Genomic DNA, 20,179 nt, shown 5'->3' with positions numbered 1-20,179 from the left:
TTGCAGCATTTACAAACTGTGCATGAACGTTCTGGAAACTATCCATAGCGCCATACCACTATTAAATAAATAGAAGTATAAATAATAATAATAAATAAATAAATATTTATTTATTTATTTATTTTTTAAACAAAAAAAAAAACTTTCAGCATTTACAAATTGTGCCACACAGATGTCCTAAATAGAATTATAAATAATAATAATAATTAAAAAAAAAATTATGACTTCCATGTTTGATTGTATTTATTTATTTATTTCTATTTTTGTTACAACATTTACAAATTGTGCCACACAAATGTTCTAGCACCTATCCATAGCATCATCTAGCACCTATCCATTATTTTATTTATTTACAGTATTTATTTATTTTATTTTTTTTTATTTTTTTACAACATTTACAAGTTGTGCCACACAAATGTTCTAGCACCTATCCATAGCATCTTGCCATTTTTTATAAATAAAAATAATAATAATTTAAAAAAAAATGATGACTTCCATGTTTTATTTTATTTATTTACAGTATTTATTATTATTTTTTTTTTTACAACATTTACAAGTTGTGCCACACAAATGTTCTAGCACCTATCCATAGCATCTTGCCATTTTTTATAAATAATAATAATAATAATTAAAAAAAAATGATGACTTCCATGTTTTATTTTATTTATTATCGTATTTATTTATTTTATTTTTTTTTTTACAACATTTACAAGTTGTGCCACACAAATGTTCTAGCACCTATCCATAGCATCTTGCCATTTTTTATAAATAATAATAATAATAATTTAAAAAAAAATGATGACTTCCATGTTTTATTTTATTTATTTACAGTATTAATTTATTTATTTATTTATTTATTTTTACAACATTTACAAATTGTGCCACACAAATGTTCTAGCACCCATCCATAGCATCATGCCATTTTTTTTTTTTTAGATTGGTAATTTGCAGCGTTTATGATTTGCGCAGCATGAACGTTCTGGAAACTATCCATAGCGCTATACCACAATTAAATAAATAGAATTATAAATAATAATAATAATTTTTAAAAAAATGATGACTTCCATGTTTTATTTTATTTATTTACAGTATTTATTTATTTATCTATTTTTTACAACATTTACAAATTGTGCCACACAAATGTTCTAGCACCTATCCATAGCATCTTGCCATTTTTTATAAATAATAATAATAATAATTTAAAAAAAAAAAGATGACTTCCATGTTTTATTTTATTTATTTACAGTATTTATTTATTTTTTACAACATTTACAAATTGTGCCACACAAATGTTCTAGCACCTATCCATAGCATCAAGCCATTTTTTATTTATTTATTTATTTATTTTTTTTAGATTGGTAATTTGCAGCATTTACAAACTGTGCATGAACGTTCTGGAAACTATCCATAGCGCCATACCACTATTAAATAAATAGAAGTATAAATAATAATAATAAATAAATAAATATTTATTTATTTATTTATTTTTTAAACAAAAAAAAAAACTTTCAGCATTTACAAATTGTGCCACACAGATGTCCTAAATAGAATTATAAATAATAATAATAATTAAAAAAAAATTATGACTTCCATGTTTGATTGTATTTATTTATTTATTTCTATTTTTGTTACAACATTTACAAATTGTGCCACACAAATGTTCTAGCACCTATCCATAGCATCATCTAGCACCTATCCATTATTTTATTTATTTACAGTATTTATTTATTTTATTTTTTTTTTTTTTACAACATTTACAAGTTGTGCCACACAAATGTTCTAGCACCTATCCATAGCATCTTGCCATTTTTTAAAAATAATAATAATAATTTAAAAAAATGATGACTTCCATGTTTTATTTTATTTATTTACAGTATTTATTTATTTTATTTTTTTTACAACATTTACAAATTGTGCCACACAAATGTTCTAGCACCTATCCATAGCATCTTGACATTTTTTATAAATAATAATAATTTTAAAAAAATGATGACTTCCATGTTTTATTTATTTATTTATTTTTTATTTATTTTTTTTTACAACATTTACAAGTTGTGCCACACAAATGTTCTAGCACCTATCCATAGCATCTTGCCATTTTTTATAAATAATAATAATAATAATTTTAAAAAAAAATGATGACTTCCATGTTTTATTTTATTTATTTACAGTATTTATTTATTTTTTTTTACAACATTTACAAATTGTGCCACACAAATGTTCTAGCACCTATCCATAGCATCATGCCATTTTTTTTTTTTTTTTTTTTTTAGATTGGTAATTTGCAGCGTTTATGATTTGCGCAGCATGAACGTTCTGGAAACTATCCATAGCGCTATACCACAATTAAATAAATAGAATTATAAATAATAATAATAATTTAAAAAAAAATGATGACTTCCATGTTTTATTTTATTTATTTACAGTATTTATTTATTTATTTATTTTTTACAACATTTACAAATTGTGCCACACAAATGTTCTAGCACCTATCCATAGCATCATGCCATTTTTTTTCTTTTAAGATTGGTCATTTGCAGCGTTTATGATTTGCGCAGCATGAACGTTCTGGAAACTATCCATAGCGCTATACCACAATTAAATAAATAGAATTATAAATATTAATAATAATAATTTTTTAAAAAATTATGACTTCCATGTTTTATTTTATTTATTTACAGTATTTATTTATTTATTTATTTATTTTTACAACATTTACAAATTGTGCCACACAAATTTTCTAGCACCTATCCATAGCATCATGCCATTTTTTATTTTTTTTTTTATTTTTTTTTTAGATTGGTAATTTGCAGCATTTACAAATTGTGCAAAAAAAAAAAATAAATATGCACACACAAGGCTGTCCCTTTAAAAGGCGGAGAGCTGCAGCTTCTGTGATGCAATTGTAAACACTATGAGAAGGAACTTGTATAGCCAGTTTACCCAGAGTTCTTTGGGAAGGAGCTAGAGAGAGAGAGAGAGAGAGAGAGAGCTAGAAAGAAAAAAAAAAAAAAAAAAGCCAAACGCTACAGAGAGAGAGAGAGAAGGAAGCAACAGACAGGGCAGCCTCAATGACAAAGCAGCCTGTCCCTATCGCAGACCTCCGGAGGAGCACCACCACCGCACGGAATACCTGGGCAAATGTAAGCGCAGCGCTCTGCGACAACCTTTAACCGCCTTCCGTTCGCAGCATTGTTCTACGCCGATTTTATTTTTTATTTGCATTCGAAGCGACTGTGCAGGCGGAGCAACGTATGGAAAAGGAGGAGGGGGAGAGAAAGCTGGTGAAGGACTAAGGGGGGGGGGTTTTTTTTTTGGGCCATGTTTATGCTGAAGTTGCAACGCTGATTGTGCACGCTTCGCCCCGGGCTGACGCGCTGGGCGACGGGAATTAAATGGACCCCGTTAAACCGTGAGGATTTTGCAGTGTTTCTACAATGTATCGCTTGTAAAGTTGCAATGTTTCCATTTTTTTTTGTTTGTTTTGTTTTATTTGTTTTTTAATGTTTCCTTTTTTGTTTTTTTGTTTTTTTTTTTTTTTAAACGTATCTTGAAACAATGTAACAAAAAAGAAAGAAATTAGACCGGGAGTGTCTTGCGAAGGACCCAGCGTGGTGTGAGGTTGGCCCGGTCGGGGGCGACAAGAGGTTAAGGGGGAGGCGATGTCGGCGTGCGAATATTAGACGCGGTCTGGGGGGGGGGAGGTTAAAAAGTGGGTAAAGGGGATTGAACGCGGCGGGACTTTAAAGAGTTAATGAATCTTTTTTTAGGCTAATCCGCTTCTTTTTTTTTTTCTTTTATTTCAGGGGGGTTGGTGGGACCAGCAGGGGGGGGGGGGGTGAACGCAGAGCGTTTCTTTTTCGGATAACCCTTCTGCCTGGTGTTGAAGGTTAAAGTGCTGAGCGTTGCAGACCTTTGAGTCGCAGATTAACCCTTTCACGGGCGGGAGTTTAAAAAGAATAAATAGTTTTCAGGCCGCATCCAGTCCAGGGGGGGGGGCTGACTTAGATAAAAGGTTGTTTGCAGGATGGGGATAGGGGGCTCACTGACCCAACGAGGGATTTGAACCCTTTCTCCGCAGCATGCAGCTTCTACTTGGCTGGGCAAATGCTGACCCCCCTCCCCTAGCAGAGCCAGGCGTAAGTAGGCCAGTGCCCAGCTTCTAGAAGATTAAAGTGCCTCTGAATCCCTTTCTGGCACCCGCTTTTAACCCCACCGCTGCCACCTCAGTCGCAGATTTTTTTATTTATTCAGATGTCACTGGAGTGGGTGACCCCCCCACCACCTTTTTACACCCTCCTCAGACAGGTGCAACTAACTGGGGGGTGGGGGGGGCTGGCGTGCTCTGCATGGATCTTGCAGGAACGGGCGATGGTAACCCTTTGGAGGAGGCAAGACTAATATTTTTTCTTTTTCCCCGGACGGGTTTTTGCACGAATGGCGATTTTGCTGTCTGACGCGCGGTGAATCCGGTAAGATTTTTTGATCCGTATAATGTTTGTTTATTGGATGTGCCCAGGCTTTCAAGAGCATGCTGGGAGCTGTGGTTGGCAGCTGCAGGAGCACGCTGGGAGTTGTGGTTGGTGGCTCCTGGAGCATCTTGGGGGTAGATGGCGGCTCCAGGAGCATGCTGGGACTAGTAGTTGGCGGCTTCTAAACTGTGCTGGGAGTAGTAGTTGGTGTCTTCTGAACTGTGCTGGGAGTAGTAGTTGGTGTCTTCTGAACTGTGATGGGAGTAGTAGTTGGTGTCTTCTAAACTGTAATGGGAGTAGTAGTTGGTGTCTTCTAAACTGTAATGGGAGTAGTAGTTGGTGTCTTCTAAACTGTGATGGGAGTAGTAGTTGGTGTCTTCTAAACTGTGATGGGAGTAGTAGTTGGCGGCTTCTAAACTGTGCTTGGAGTAGTAGTTGGTGTCTTCTAAACTGTAATGGGAGTAGTAGTTGGTGTCTTCTAAACTGTGCTGGGAGTAGTAGTTTGCGGCTTCTAAACTGTGCTGGGAGTAGTAATTGGCAGCTTTTAAACTGCGCTGGGAGTAGTAGTTGGCAGCTTCTAAACTATGCTGGGAGTAGTAGTTGGCAGCTTCTAAACTATGCTGGGAGTAGTAGTTGGCGGCTTCTAAACTATGCTGGGAGTAGTAGTTGGCAGCTTCTAAACTATGCTGGGAGTAGTAGTTGTCAACCTCTAAACTGTGCTGGGAGTAGTAGTTGGTGGCTTCTAAACTAGGCTGGGAGTAGTAGTTGGCGGCTTCTAAACTGTGCTGGGAGTAGTGTTTGGTGGCTTCTAGAGTACACTGGGAGTTGCAGTTGGTGGCTCCTAGAGCATTCTGGGAGTAGTAGTTGGTGGCTCCAAGAGCTTGCAGAAAGTAGTAGTAGTTGGCTTCTGAAGTGTTCTGGGAGGAGAAGTTGGTGGATCCTAAAGCATGCTAGGAGTAGTAGTTGCACCTCCAAGATTATGCTGGGAGTAATAGTTAGTAGCTCCAAGAGCTTGCAGGAAGTAGTAGTAGTAGTTGGCCTATAAAACACGCTGGAGGTTGGCGGCTCCAAGATCATGTTGGCAGTAGTAGTTGGTGACACCTGTAGCATGCAAAAAGTAGAAGTAGTTGGTGGCTTCTTGAGTGCACTGTGAGTTGCAGTTGGCAGCTTCAAGAGCATGCTGGGAGTAGTAGTTGGTGGCTTCTAGAGCATGTTGGAAGTAGCTGGTGGCTTCTGGAGTGTATTGGGAGTTGCAGTTTGTGGCTCCAAGAGCATGCTGTGAATAGTTGTTAATGATGACTGGAGCATCCTGGGAGTATTACTTGGTGGTGACTAGAGCATGCTAGGAGTAGTAGTTGGTGGTGACTAAAGCATAGTGAGAGCTGCAGTTGGTGGTGACTAGAGTGTGCTGGGAGTAGTAGTTGATGGTGACTAGAGTGTGCTGGGAGTAGTAGTTGTGGTTACTAGAGCTTGGTGGGAGTTACAGTTGGTGGCTCCAAGAGCATGCTGTGAATAGTAATTGGTGGTGACTAGAGTGTGTTGGGGAGTAGTAGCTGGTGGTGACTACAGCATGCTGGGAGTAGTAGTTGATGGTGGCTATAGTGTGCTGGAAGTAGTAGTTGCTGGGAGTAGTAGCTGGTGGTGACAGGGAGGGAGTGCTGGGGGAAAGTAACTGGTGGCTCCTTGAGCATGCTGGGAGTACTAGTTGTTGGTGCCTAAAGTGTGCTGAGAGTTTAGGTTGGTGGCCCCAAGAGCAAGCTGGGAGTTTTGGTTGGTGGCCCCAAGAGCATGCTGGGAGTTTTGGTTGGTGGCCCCAAGAGCATGCTGGGAGTTTTGGTTGGTGGCTCCAAGACCATGCTGGGAGTAGTACTTGGCATCTCACAGTGTGTGCTGGGAGTTGTGGTTGGTGGCTCTAGGATCAGTGCTGGAAGTAATGTTTGGCTACATTTAGGTTTTCTCCTGTCAGAGTAGCTGTCATCCTAGAAGTGTCAGTGGTCACAGAGGGCCTGTCACTCCAATTAGAAGTCATGTCTCAGTGGTGTCACCTCTTTGTACCCCCACCGCCTGATCCTGGTACCATTACAGAGGATATCTTCCTCCATGGCCTGTATATGACAGGTACCTGCAATGACTTCTATTGGTGTGCAGTGACAGAAAGGGAAGATGGAAGTTGCTTCCCCGATTGACCAGTTTCCTGGCTGCAGACTGACATGTGGATCTACTGGCAACAGCACTAGTCCTCCGTTGCTATGGGTTACCGCCCACACCGTCTCTGGCGGTTTATTATCCGCATGTTCTATTATTACCGGCCAGGAACTTTCCTTTTATCCGTGGGGAGGAAGAGAACACCGAACCACCTTATTACCGAGACCCACCCAGCGGAGAAACCCATAGAACAGTCCATGGGTGATACTGGGGGCTCATATATATATATATATATATATATATATATTATAAAGAGAAAGTTCTAGAGACTATTGTATAGAATGCCACAGGGCAAACATCTATTCTTCTGTCTATCTCTATAATTATTTATTTATCTATCTATCTAGTGACAGAATGACCAAGTCCAAAAGTCTAGATCTAATGTCAATCATCATATCTATCTAATCTATAGATAGATAGATTGATAGATAGATAGATAGATATCTTGTAAATATAGTAGCTAAATGGCTATCTATTATTTCATATCTATCTATCTATCTATCTATCTATCTATCTATCTATCTATCTATCTATCTATCTATCTATCTATCTATCTATCTATCTATCTATCTATCTATCTATCTATCTATCTATCTATCTATCTATCTATCTATCTATCTATCAGATAGACAGACAGATTGATAGATATGACGATAGACATTGGATCTAGACTTTTGGACTTGGTCATTCTGTCTCTAGATAGATAGATAGATAGATAGATAGATAGATAGATAGATAGATAGATAGATAGATATTGTATCTAGACTATTGGACTTGGCCATTCTGTCTCAGATAGATAGATAGATAGATAGATAGATAGATAGATAGATAGATAGATAGATAGATAGATAAATAGATATATTATAAATATCTATCTATTTATCTATCTATCTATCTGAGACAGAATGGCCAAGTCCAATAGTCTAGATACAATATCTATCTATCATCTATCAGATAGACAGACAGATTGATAGATATGACGATAGACATTGGATCTAGACTTTTGAACTTGGTCATTCTGTCGATAGATAGATAGATAGATAGATAGATAGATAGATAGATAGATAGATAGATAGATAGATAGATAGATAGATAGATAGATAGATAGATAGATAGATAGATAGATAGATAGATAGATAGATAGATAGATAGATAGATAGATAGATAGATAGATAGATAGATAGATAGATAGATAGATAGATAGATAAATAGATATATTATAAATATCTATCTATTTATCTATCTATCTATCTGAGACAGAATGGCCAAGTCCAATAGTCTAGATACAATATCTATCTATCTATCTATCTATCTATCTATCTATCTATCTATCTATCTATCTATCTATCTATCTATCTATCTATCTATCTATCTATCTATCTATCTATCTATCTATCTATCTATCTTTCTATCTATCTGAGACAGAATGGCCAAGTCCAATAGTCTAGATACAATATCTATCTATCTATCTATCTATCTATCATCTATCAGATAGACAGACAGATTGATAGATATGACGATAGACATTGGATCTAGACTTTTGAACTTGGTCATTCTGTCGATAGATAGATAGATAGATAGATAGATAGATAGATAGATAGATAGATAGATAGATAGATAGATAGATAGATAGATAGATATCTTGTAAATATAGTAGCTAAATGGCTATCTATTATTTCATATCTATCTATCTATCTATCTATCTAGAGACAGAATGACCAAGTCCAAAAGTCTAGATCCAATGTCTATCGTCATATCTATCAATCTGTCTGTCAGATAGATAGATGGATAGATATTGTATCTAGACTATTGGACTTGGCCATTCTGTCTCAGATAGATAGATAAATAGATATATTATAAATATCTATCTATCTATCTATCTATCTATCTATCTATCTATCTATCTATCTATCTATCTATCTATCTGATAGACAGACAGATTGATAGATATGATGATAGACATTGGATCTAGACTTTTGGACTTGGTCATTCTGTCACTAGATAGATAGATAGATAGATAGATAGATAGATAGATAGATAGATAGATAGATAGATAGATAGATAGATAGATAGATATTGTATCTAGACTATTGGACTTGGCCATTCTGTCTCAGATAGATAGATAGATATTTATAATATATCTATTTATCTATCTATCTATCTATCTGAGACAGAATGGCCAAGTCCAATAGTCTAGATACAATATCTATCTATCTATCTATCTATCTATCTATCTATCTATCTATCTATCTATCTATCTATCTATCTATCTGATAGACAGACAGATTGATAGATATGATGATAGACATTGGATCTAGACTTTTGGACTTGGTCATTCTGTCACTAGATAGATAGATAGATAGATAGATAGATAGATAGATAGATAGATAGATATTGTATCTAGACTATTGGACTTGGCCATTCTGTCTCAGATAGATAGATAGATATTTATAATATATCTATTTATCTATCTATCTATCTATCTGAGACAGAATGGCCAAGTCCAATAGTCTAGATACAATATCTATCTATCTATCTATCTATCTATCTATCTATCTATCTATCTATCTATCTATCTATCTATCTATCTATCTATCTATCTATCTATCTATCTATCTATCTATCTATCTATCTATCTATCTATCTATCGACAGAATGACCAAGTCCAAAAGTCTAGATGCAATGTCTATCGTCATATCTATTAATATGTCTATCTAATCTATTGATAGATCGATATAGAATGATCTAGTCCCCACACTCTATGGGCATTGCTGGGTCGCTCCCCTCTCTAGTGATGGAGATTCTGTGGCAGGGCATAGATTTGATGATGATGATGATTGGTGGGGTCCCCGGAGTGACGTGGCCGGTGTCACAGTAATCAGCACATGTAGAAATGTAGAGTTTGGAAGCCTCCTGAGAAGTCCTCAGCTCTTTCTTCTATGAGTGTCCATGCACCGCTCCTGGATCTCATTTCTTACACATCTTCATAACTGTTAGCAACGTATTATTTATTTTTGTTGCATTGGGGTGTGTTTGGTTTTTAGTGGTTTGGGTATAGAGAAGGCTGGGATGTGTACGCTGCTTTTTTACGCTATAAGAGATGTATTTGTCATGAAGCGTGGTATAAATCGGCAGCGTCAAGGCTGCGTGCTGCGTAGTTATGTGATCTCTGCCCCTTGGATTCAGTGAGAAGTATTTACTGATGTCATCTCACATGAGAGTCTCACATTTAGCACTTATCATGTTATTGTGTTTGTTTTGGCCTTTAGTTCTTATTATATGACTTTATGAGCAATTTTTTTGTTGTTGTTGAAAGTTTCGCAGCCTAGCACATTACTTTTGCAAAATTTTATTTAAAAAACTGAATTTCTGTACATCATTCTCACAAAACGAGATAACTCGTGTGTGTGTGTGTGTGTGTGTGTGTGTGTGTGTGTGTGTGTATATATATATATATATATATATAGGTGTGTATAGATATATCTATATATATCCACCAATTATCCATGCAGCATACTCTACTGATTAAAAACAGTTGTGGAATGAAAATCTGAATGAATGACGCTGACGCGTTTCGAGGCTGACCCCCTCTTCTTCAGAGCACCTCCTCGTATGAATGAGACTTTAGTATTCCTTAGTATATAAATGAATGGTCAAATGAAATATTTTATGCAACTTTATTATTGAAAGTTTGTGATTACTTGCAAGTTTGGAGACCTTGGGTGACACTTGTTCTATAAAGGATGTTAGCTCAAAACTGAAAATGAATCCAAAAAGTGTGTCTAAAATCAGGTTGTTGCATTTAGGATGTCTAGCCGTAACATGAAGCGCTTCCTTTATACTTCATTCTTCCATCCAGGCATGGCTGTAATGTCCACCCTGGTCCCTTGTCTTAATTCTGATGACCTGCATTGCTGGGAACTTTCCAAAGTCGGCGAGGCTGACATTGGGGCGGGGTCAAATAGTGGTGTATAGCGTGCTGCACCAAAATAGAGGAAATGGTTTCATAGCAGTACATGTAGTGCACCGTGGCTGGGAATGGGACCAAGGCCTCATTTACGCTTGTGATTGGAAGGCGGTATTGCAGTTGAGCAGTATTTTTACTGACCCCCCTAACTGCTCCCGCCAAAACTGCAAAGGCCTCAGAGGGGGGGGTGTACATATGACATAAAAATGTATTCTCAACATTGCATTCAGCGGGCAGTACCATCTGGCAAACATGACCCATTCAACTGAATAGGGGCGCCCCCCAACTGTGTGCAATGCACAGTGCCAGGACTAAAAACAAGCTTAAGTGGGGACAGTGGGCATTCAAGACATTATGAAGGCAACAAATAGGCAATTGTGACAATACGCACTCAACAAATGGGCAATGCGAGAGCAACAAATGGACTATGATGACTATATGAGAGCAACAAATGGACTATGATGACTATATGAGAGCAACAAATTGGCAATATGAGAGCAACAAATGGACAATGATGACCATATAAGAGCTACAACTGGACAATGATGACCATATGAGAGCAACAAATGGGCAATGATGTCCATATGAGAGTAACAAATGGACAATGATGACCATATGAGAGCAACAAATGGGCAATGATGACCATATGAGAGCAACAAATGGGCAATGCTGACCATATGAGAGCAACAAATGGGCAATATGAGAGCAACAAATGGGCAATAATGACCATATGAGAGCGACAAATGGGCAATAATGAACATATGAGAGCTACAAATGGGCAGTGATGACCATATGAGAGCGACAAATGGGCAATGATGACCCTATGAGAGCAACAAATGGACAATGATGACCATATTAGAGCAACAAATGGACAATATGAGAGCAACAAATGGGCAATGATGACCATATGAGAGCGACAAATGGGCAATGATGACCATATGAGAGCGACAAATGGGCAATAATGACCATATGAGAGCGACAAATGGGCAATGATGACTATATGAGAGCAACAAATGGGCAATATGAGAGCAACAAATGGGCAATGATGACCATATGAGAGCGACAAATGGGCAATGATGACCATATTAGAGCAACAAATGGGCAATGATAACAATATTAGACCAACAAATGGACAATGGTGATAATATCAGAGCAACAAATAGGCAATGATGACAATACATGCTCAACAAAAGGGCAATTATGACAATTGGTGGGTAACAAGGGGACAATCTGACACGGGGGTAACAAATAGACAATTCTAATGTGACACAGGCAACAAATGGGCAATTGTGACAAAATGAGAGCAACAAAGGGGCAATTATTACAATTTGCGGATAACAAATGGGCAACCAACAGGCAATCGCGACATGACACAGGCAGCAAATTGGCAATCGTGACATTATGAGAGTAACAAAGAGGCAATTGTGATAATACGCAGACAACAAATGGCTCATGTGGGCGCAACAAACAGGCAATGATGGGATGACGCAGGCAACAAGCAGGCAATGGTGACCACATCGGACCAATTATGAAAATACGCAGGCAACAAAAGAGGAATTTTGACACTTTGTGGGTAACAAATGGGAAACTTGAGAGCAACCAACAAGCAATCATTATATGACACAAGCAGCAAATTGGCAATCATGATAATATGAGAGCAATAAATAGGCCGCTGTGACAATACACAGGCAACAAATGGGAAATATGAGAGCAATAAATAGGCAATAATGACATAACGCAGACAACAAATGGGCAGTTGTGACAATATGAGTGCAACAAAAGTTACACGCGAATTATGACAACTTGTGGGTAACAAATGGGCAATATGGGCAACCATATGAGAGCAACCAACAGGCAATTATTACATGACGCAAGCAACGAAGAGCAACACACGGGCAATTATGACGTTACATAGGCAAAAAATGGGCAATCAGGACAATATAAGAGCAATGTATAGGCAATTATGGCAATGGGGGGGGGGGGGGGTTACAAATAGACAAAATGAGAGCAACAAACAGGCAATTCTAACGTGACGCAGGCGACAAATGGGCAATCGTGACAAAATGAGAGCAACAAGGGAGCAATTATTACAGTGTGTGGGTAACACATGGGCAACCAAGAGGCAATCATGACATGATGGAAGCAACAAAATAGCAATCATGACAATAGGGCAATTATGTCAATATATGGGCAATACAAGAACAACAGGCAGGTAATCGTGGCATGACGCAGGCAACAAATTGGCTACTGTGAAAATATGATGGTAACAAATGGGCAACATGGGAGAAACACACAGGAAATCATTACGAAGTAAAAGCATTGGTTGTACTGGATGGACCAGACTAGCTATGTAACAAGGAACAAACGGGCAATCGTAACAAAACATGGGCAACAAACAAGCAATCACATGTGGGCGTAACCCATAATGGTCTGCATGCAAATACAGACTGTCCGGGTACGCCCACTTGTCTAGATTGACACCCACCCATCAGGGTATTTAAATATTTGCATAACTCCTCCCAAGAGCCAGCCCACTAAGTGCGTCAAGGCTGAGGAGTACTGCAGCACCCTGCTGGCCCCTCCCACAATCCAGGATCTGCCTGCATTGCATAGAGAAGCACAGAGGAACCAGGCAAAGCAAAAAATAGATTTAACAGCTTTAAAATGACTGTAAAAAGTCTTCAATAATCCCGGTCATGATTTGGTGATTAGGATCTCCCCCTTGGGCTCCTGTTTTTAATGCTATACTAATATGCTTTATATTGCACTGATCCAACCTGCGACCTGACTCTTTGCCCCGGGATAAAGTTTACTTTTCATGGTACATCTGCTTGTTTGATGTATCCAGGAAGCTCCGAGACACGCTAAAGCAATCCATTTATTTTTCGCTTTTATTCTTGTTGAAACATAACACCATCTTTTATGTGTGATTAAAGAAATCAATGTATAGAGTAGGGATCTCCAGACTATGGCCTGCGGACCGATTCCGGCCCACTGCAACATCTTATCCGGCTCTTTGATGTGAGAAGGTCCCTGATGGGGACTCTGATGTATGGGGGCTCTGATGTAAGAAAGAACTCTGATGGGGACTCTCATGTATGGGGGCTCTGATGTAAGAATGAACTCTGACGGGGACTCTGATGGGGAATCTCATGTAGGGGGGGGACTCTGATGTAAGGGGGCAAATTGAATGGGGACTCTGATGTAAGGGAGACTCTGGTAGGGACCCTGATATAAGGGGGAACTCTGATGAGAACATTGATGTAAAGGAGGACTCTGATGGGGACCCTGATGTAAAGGAGGACTCTGATAAAGATCCTGATGTAAGGGAAACTCTGATGGGGATCCTGATGTAAGGGGGAAGTGCTGAGGACCCTGATGTAAGGGGGAACTCTGCTGAGGACCCTGATGTAAGGGGGAACTCTGCTGAGGACCCTGATGTAAGGGGAATCTCTGATGGGGACCCTGATGTAAGGGGGAACTCTGGTGGGGACCATGATGTAAGGGAGAACTCTGATAGGGACCAAGATGTAAGGGAGAACTCTGATGGGGATCCTGATGTAAGGGGGAACTCTGGTGGGGACCATGATGTAAGGGAGAACTCTGATAGGGACCAAGATGTAAGGGAGAACTCTGATGGGGATCCTGATGTAAGGGGGAACTCTGGTGGGGACCATGATGTAAGGGAGAACTCTGATAGGGACCAAGATGTAAGGGAGAACTCTGATGGGGATCCTGATGTAAGGGGTAACTCTGATGGGGACCCTGATGTAAGTGAGAACTCTGATGGGGACCATGATGTAAAGGAGAGCTCTGACGGGGATCCTGATAAAGGGGGAACTCTGATGGGGACCCTGTTGTAAGGGGGAACTCTGATGGAGACCCTGATGTAAGGGGGAACTCTGATGGGGACCCTGATGTAAGGGGGAACTCTGATGGGGACCCTGATGTAAGGGGGAACTCTGATGGGGACCCTGATGTAAGGGGGGACTCTGATGGGGACCCTGTTGTAAAGGGGAACTCTGATGGGGACCCTGTTGTAAGGGGGAACTCTGATGGGGACCATAATGTAAGGGGGAACCCTAAAAGGGAATCTGATGTAAGGGGGAACTCTGATGGGGACTTTTTTTGAAGCCCGCCAATATTTGTAAAATATCTGATGGAGACCCTGGCATAGAAGAATATTCTTGATTATGGTTTTTCTTATCTGCTTAATCTCATTCATACACACAGTGATTTTTATGCATGCATTGGCCAGCATGGCCACCTTCAGACAGAATCTAATTGTAGAATTGTAAATTTAGTTTTAATTGAAATCTGATCCAAATTGCAAGGAAATTGTCCTGTGTGTGGCCAGTATAATGATTTCCCTTTTTGTCCTCTACTGTCTAAGATACACTGTTGTTGTCAGATGGGATTCTGTCTTCAGGTTTTGTTTGATTGTTTTTTTTAATTTATGTAATGTAGAGTGGTTTCTCATAAATGTGCTTCTTTTTTCTTTTCTTTTTTTGGTAACTTATGGATTCCCACGTCTGCCCCCTTTCTCCCATTAGTATATGGTTGATGGTATACGGGAAAAGACACGTTGCGGTACCGCACGGCAACACACCTGCGTTGCTTTAGTAAAAAAACATAACGCGTACGAATTTGACACATTTTTTTTGTGCATCAGCAACCCATTGACTTCAACGGGCTGCCTTAATGCAACGTAAGGACCTTTCTGTGCTCTGCCTAAACCCCTCCCCTGCAGAACCCTGGAACAGGAACACCCAATGACAGCCCTGTGCAGTGTTGTAGAGACTTATTAGCTTATTGTGGGTAGTCCACCTGTTTTTTTAAAGAGAACCTGTAATAGGGAATTGGTTCCCAATAAAGGCAACAGAGAACACACAACTAGTCACCTGGGTTGCCTGTAGGATATTTGCTGATGATCCTTTTCCCCATTACATTTCCCCAAGCTCAGATGAAGCAGGGAGATCCTTGCACTTCACCTCCTCAGGTACAGCTTCCCCTCCAGCAAGGAGAACAGTGATCAGCATAGTAGTGATCTTACCAAATCTCGCTCCAAAGCTGGTGAGACTAGTAGATCCACAGAATGGATGAAGTTGAAGCAGGGAGATCTTTGCACTGCAGGTCATCAGGTACAGCTTCCTCTCCAGCAAGGATAACAGTGATCAGCACAGCAGTGACCTCACCAAATCTCACTCCAAATCTGGTGAGACGAGCAGCTCCATAGAATGGAGAAACAGAAGCAGGGAGATCCTGGCAGCCCATTCACTTGAGGCCCCATTCACACCTGCGCATTTTTCACGTGACAGCCTAAGGCAGTCTATTCACTTGAATGGGCTTCCTTGCACGTGACTAATGCGCCAAAAGAAGCTGGTGCACTTTTTTCGGCAGAGAGCTTTGTGCTTTTTTTTTTTTTACCACGTGTTTTCTTGCACCGCAACACGCGTTTCCCAGCAGCATTTGGGGTGCCGGTAACAATTATTGGCACTGCAAGCCGTTAGGCCCCATTCACACCTGCGTGTTTTTTTCAGCATGTATTTCGCACGTCAGCATAGGGCAGCCCGTTTGCTTGAGGCCCCATTCACACCTACGTATACGCTAAGGTGCATTTTTCACGCAACAGCGATTGGGCTGCCCTACATGCGCCAAAAGAGGCTTACGCACTTTTTCGGGCAGTGAATGTTGTACATTTTTTACCATGCGTTTTTGTCATGCCAAAACGCGCATTTCCTAGCCATATTTGGGACGCTGTTAACAACTATTGGCATAGCAAGCGTTTTTTCCCGCGTTCACGGAATGTGCCGATTTGGATGGGGCCTGGTAGAAATGTCCTGTGCGCTTCTCTACGCCTGTCCTGTGCGCAAGGCTTCTGGCCGTCCCTACGTTAGATCAATTTGCGAATCTGCATCCAATAGGCCGGGGAACCAGCATTGAGTACAACGTGCCCCATAGCTGTAATGGCAGATGTCTCCATGGGTCACATCTATAGCGCCGGGGACCGTCTGCTTCACGGCTGTTACCTGGCCGACCGCTTTTTCTGATGACACAACATCCTCCATGTGTTGCCAGGCAACCTTTGCAGAGGCGTTCGGTTGCATGCTGCATCGGACAACAGCCTTGGGGTGGTGGTGGAAGGGGGGGAATCCCTCATAAAAAGGGGATTTGTGAGCTGAAACGTGAGCCGGACGGTTTATATCTAGAAGGGGGGGAGGGAGTCGGGGGTCATCCGCTGGGTAATATGAAAATAAATGGAGTTTAATCCCCTCACATATATATTCATAGACACGTGCACCGAAGAAGATGGCAGCGCTGCGTTCTTTGTTTAACCACCGACTCTGGTCCACGAGGAAGAAAACTTTTCTGTGGCTTCTAATGGAGGACATGAGGCCTCCTCATATCCATTGTGTGTGCCCTGATATAGAGGAACCCATCGGGGGGTGTAATCCGCCAATTAAGGTGGACGTCAAGATCAAAGTGTTTTTTTTTTTTTTCTTTTTTCTTGGTTTTGGATAGAACAGGATAAGAATAAAAGCTTCGTCGGGTATCTGAGAACTTGATAGTGAGGTTTGCCTGCTACTTCCTGTTCCCGTGACAACGCTTTCACCAGACAGGAAGTGGGGGTACATCTGCAGTAGCAATGCTGCTTGTGTATCTCTGTGTCATTACTCCAGACCCGGCTCAGCTCCAGGTACATAAATATACAGTATATAATAGAAAATAATAAAATGCATAAATCCAGATCCAGAAGGGATGGTTGGAACCCCTGAAATCTGGGGGGGACCTCTGATAGGGGAGGGGGAACATCTGATGTGTAAATGGGGACCTCTGATGTAATGGGAGACCTCTGATGTGTAAAAGGTGACCTCTGATATGATGGGGGGCTTCTGATATGATGGGGGGGGGGGCTCTGAGGTAATGGGGGGACCTCTGATGTGATGGGGAAACCTCTTAAGTCGGGGGGATCTCTCATGTGATGGGAGAAACTCTGATGTGATGGGGGGCTGTGATGTGATTAGGGGACTCCTGGTTTAAAGGAAGGGCTTCTGATGTGAGGAGGGGGTTGTGATATGATGGGGAACCTCTGATGTGATGGGAGGACCACTGATGTTAAGGGGGGGTTTTTGTGTGATGCGGGACCCCAGATGTAATGGGGGGCTTTTGATATGAAGGGGACTGTGATGTGATGGGGAGACCTCTGATGTTCTGGGGAACCTCTGATATGATGGGGGGCTCTGATGTGATGGGACCTCTAATGTGATGGGGGGGGGGGGGGCTCTGATGTGATTAGAGCCCTCTGATGTGAAGGGGGCTGTGATATGATGGGATCTCTGATGTGATGGGGGACCACTGATGTGAAGGCGGAGCTCTGAAGTATTGGGGGGCCTCCGGTGTGAAGAGGGGCTGTGATATGAAGGTGGGGCTGTGATGTGATAGGAGGACCTCTGATGTGATAGGGGACCTCTGATGTGAAGGGGGGCTGTGATGTGATGGGGGGACCTCTGATGTGAAGGGGGGCTGTGATGTGATGGGGGGACCTCTGATATGAAGGGTGGTTGTGATTTGATGGAGAACCTATGATGTGAAGGGGGCTGTGATATGATGAGGGGACCTCTGTTATGAAGGGTGGTTGTGATATGATGAGGGGACCTCTGTTATAAAGGGGGGCTGTGATCTGATGGAGAACCTATGATGTGAAGGGGGCTGTGATATGATGAGGAGACCTCTGATATGAAGTGGGGGCTGTGATTTGATGGAGAACCTATGATGTGGAGGGGGCTGTGATATGATGAGGGGACCTCTGATATGAAAGGTCATTGTGTTATGATGAGGGGACCTCTGTTATAAAGGGGGGGGGGGCTGTGATCTGATGGAGAACTTATGATGAGGGAGCTGTGATATGATGAGGGGACCTCTGATGTGAGGGGGGCTGTGATTTGATGGAGAACCTATGATGTGGAGGGGGCTGTGATATGATGAGGGGACCTCTGATATGAAAGGTGGTTGTGTTATGATGAGGGGACCTCTGTTATAAAGGGGGGGCTGTGATCTGATGGAGAACTTATGATGTGGAGGGGGCTGTGATATGATGAGGGGACCTCTGATATGAAGGGGGGGGCTGTGATCTGATGGAGAACTTATGATGTGGAGGGGGCTGTGATATGATGAGGGGACCTCTGATATGAAGGGGGGGGCTGTGATTTGATGGAGAACCTATGATGTGGAGGGGGCTGTGATATGATGAGGGGACCTCTGATATGAAAGGTCATTGTGTTATGATGAGGGGACCTCTGTTATAAAGGGGGGGGGGGCTGTGATCTGATGGAGAACTTATGATGAGGGAGCTGTGATATGATGAGGGGACCTCTGATGTGAGGGGGGGCTGTGATTTGATGGAGAACCTATGATGTGGAGGGGGCTGTGATATGATGAGGGGACCTCTGATATGAAAGGTGGTTGTGTTATGATGAGGGGACCTCTGTTATAAAGGGGGGGCTGTGATCTGATGGAGAACTTATGATGTGGAGGGGGCTGTGATATGATGAGGGGACCTCTGATATGAAGGGGGGGGCTGTGATCTGATGGAGAACTTATGATGTGGAGGGGGCTGTGACATGATGAGGGGACCTCTGATATGAAGGGGGGGGCTGTGATTTGATGGAGAACCTATGATATGGAGGGGGCTGTGATATGAAGGGGGGCTGTGATTTGATGGAGGACCTATGATGTGAAGGGGGCTGTGATAGAATGAGGGGACCTCTGATGTGAGGGGGGGGGGGGGCTGTGATTTTACAGAGGACCTATGATGTGAAGGGGGCTGTGATATGATGAGGAGACCTCTGATGTGAAGGAGGGGCTGTGATTTGATGGAGAACCTATGATGTGGAGGGGGCTGTGACATGATGAGGGGACCTCTGATATGAAGGGGGGGCTGTGATCTGATGGAGAACCTATGATGTGGAGGGGGCTGTGATATAATGAGGGGACCTCTGATGTGAGGTGGGGCTGTGATTTGATGGAGGACCTATGATGTGAAGGGGGGCTGTGATATGATGAGGGGACCTCAGATGTGAGGGGGGGGGGGGGCTGTGATTTGATGGAGGACCTATGATGTGAAGGGGGCTGTGATAGAATGAGGGGACCTCAGATTTGAAGGGGGCTGTGATATGATGGGGGGACCTCTGATGTGAAGGGGGGCTGTGATATGATGGGGGGACCTCTGATGTGAAGGGGGGCTCTGATATGAAGAGGGGCTATGATGTGATTGGGGGGGCTCTAATGTGAAGGGGGGCTGTGATAAGATGGGAGGGACCTCTGATATAATGGAAGACCTCTGATATGAAGGGGGGCTGTGATGCGAGGGTGCCCCCCACACACATATATGACTTAAAACTGCACATAGAAATAAGTATTCTAAGTCCCGGTTCACATGTGTGTGCGATGTCAGCCATCACATGTGATTCGGAGCGCACTCCTCTGCAAATCACATGCAATGTCTGTGTAATGCGAACCGGGACTAAAACATCAT

The 20,179-nt window shown here is 41.5% G+C and overlaps 1 protein-coding gene across 5 annotated transcripts in view; it reads left to right on the top strand.

Annotated features, from left to right (window-relative positions):
- The window catches only part of NCOA1 (nuclear receptor coactivator 1), a 755,746-nt gene that overhangs the window by 421,127 nt on the left and 314,440 nt on the right, over positions 1-20,179 (top strand). For 3 of the 5 annotated variants that reach the window (XM_082251140.1, XM_082251139.1, XM_082251136.1), the window contains exon 1: positions 3,002-3,143. The exons of 1 other annotated variant lie outside the window; for it this stretch is intronic. The gene's annotated coding sequence lies outside the window, so the exon portion shown is untranslated. Of the gene's footprint in view, positions 1-3,001; positions 3,144-3,323; positions 3,413-20,179 lie in introns of those variants that run through there. One more of the 5 variants, XM_082251138.1, reaches the window with a different exon arrangement.

Source organism: Pelophylax lessonae (assembly GCF_965119305.1).
Source record: "Pelophylax lessonae genome assembly, chromosome: 3".
Classification (NCBI taxonomy): domain Eukaryota; kingdom Metazoa; phylum Chordata; class Amphibia; order Anura; family Ranidae; genus Pelophylax; species Pelophylax lessonae.
This window is presented reverse-complemented; position numbering and strand designations above follow the sequence as displayed.